This window comes from Belonocnema kinseyi, chromosome 5 (genome assembly GCF_010883055.1).
Source record: "Belonocnema kinseyi isolate 2016_QV_RU_SX_M_011 chromosome 5, B_treatae_v1, whole genome shotgun sequence".
Classification (NCBI taxonomy): Eukaryota; Metazoa; Arthropoda; class Insecta; order Hymenoptera; family Cynipidae; genus Belonocnema; species Belonocnema kinseyi.
The window spans coordinates 3,288,022-3,289,711 of record NC_046661.1 but is presented as its reverse complement, the minus strand read 5'-3'; the positions used below and the strand labels follow the sequence as shown (position 1 = coordinate 3,289,711).

The 1,690-nt window shown below is 32.6% G+C and overlaps 2 protein-coding genes across 5 annotated transcripts in view; both read right to left on the bottom strand.

Moving 5' to 3' along the window:
- LOC117172354 (synaptotagmin-10-like) overlaps positions 1–1,690 on the bottom strand; it is a 476,779-nt gene that overhangs the window by 27,653 nt on the left and 447,436 nt on the right. The window lies entirely within an intron of this gene.
- LOC117172355 (growth arrest-specific protein 2-like) overlaps positions 1–1,690 on the bottom strand; it is a 410,439-nt gene that overhangs the window by 320,276 nt on the left and 88,473 nt on the right. For 3 of the 4 annotated variants that reach the window (XM_033360191.1, XM_033360192.1, XM_033360189.1), the window contains exon 2: positions 884–950. The exons of the other annotated variant lie outside the window; for it this stretch is intronic. The gene's annotated coding sequence lies outside the window, so the exon portion shown is untranslated. The remainder of the gene's footprint in view (positions 1–883; positions 951–1,690) is intronic. 4 annotated transcript variants of the gene reach the window in all.

Genomic DNA, 1,690 nt, shown 5'->3' with positions numbered 1-1,690 from the left:
ACTCAGTGGATCCGAAAGAATTCAAAGCCGTTAAAAGACTGTAAAAATATTTAAACAATTTTATGAATGCAGAAAAATTCAAAGAATTTAAAAAAACCAATATAATGGAAAGAATCCAAGATGATTCAGGGAATTCAAAGAATACAATACAGTTTTTTAATGAATCTGGAGAATTGAGGGAATTAAAAAGTATTTAAAGAATATTAAATATTTCAATTTTTTGAAGAATTCAAGTGATTTTAAATAATTCGGATGGTTATAAAGAATTCACAAAAAGGCTGCCGATTACACTCACTATCAGAGAAACCTGAGGTTTCATAAATTAGAAGGTGGCAGCATATGTTTGCGAATATTTTTTTATTTAGACATGTAGTCACATTACAAAATTTAAAATTCTATCGTCGTTACCGACTCAATCTGTACGAAACTGGAAGGGCGCTTCTCCTAGCAACCACAACTGCTAGGTAGCGCTCGCATCTTATTCTGAAGTTGCTTTTTCAATATTCAAATAAATTGAAATACAAGGCTCTGTGTTGAACATTGTAAATATTACAAATTAATATTTATCAATAATATAGCAACTTTAAGTGACCAGACAGATCTGTCCCATAATAATACCTATCATTAAAAAAAAAATTAGCTCGATATTTTAATTTCCCTATTTTCAATTGTCGGAAATAAGTATTATCGCATTGACGATATTATTCCTACTATTACGAAAATATAGATATTTCGTTTTGCTTAAGGATGGCAGAACAGTCCTGGAAACTTATTTTATTAGCTTATTTGTTCTAGGACAGAAAGACTTGATACATAATGTCAAATGTGAAATTAGGGTTAGGACTAGATAACTTTATATAAAAAATTGGATCAGATATCCTACCTTTGTTTCGTCGAAAATTGTAGCCCTAATTCCCACCAAAACAACGTCCGGAGTTCCTCTGGTTATGCTGAAAATACCAAAATCACCATTCTTAGGTCAGCCAATCAACAGACCACTGTCACCACAACAGTTACACCCAGAATTCACCTTGCCATGCACGACCAGGGTTGTGCACGGGTATACCTTCGGTAAATTACATGAGGTTTTTGACGTAATTTACGTACGTATTTCACGTCCTCAGTTTTGTACGAAACGTAATATACGTTTTTAAGGTGGCGTCGACATGATCATATTTCGTCCCATACCTTTAAAATAGCGCCGGTAGCGGTATTATATTGCATGCATGAAATTTAAAGTGAATGAAAAAGAGTTATTATTCTACAACTTCGACAATGAATAGAGGCGGCAGACCGAGGAATCCGCGTTGGAAAGAATAATCCTTCCTTCAAAAAAAATGGTAAAAATGTTGCGTTTTGTCAGGGATACAACCGCGTATTATCAAATACGACTAAAGAAAGTTTAAGAAATCACAGATAAATTTTCAAACCATCCGAACTGCAAATATCTTAAAAATAAAAAAACAAATCATTCAAGGATTTTCGCTGATTTCAAAACTTTTTTTTTAAAGGTGCGATATAATTATGAACGCATCAGAAGAAAACCTGATGCAATTAGATGAAAGCAGTGAAAATAATAATTCTAAAATGAGTGGTGTCAGTTTTTATATTCTTGGTGATATTTTTATGTCAAATGAAGTTCTGATAAGGGACCATTCATAAAATACGTGATACATTTTTCAGGAACTTC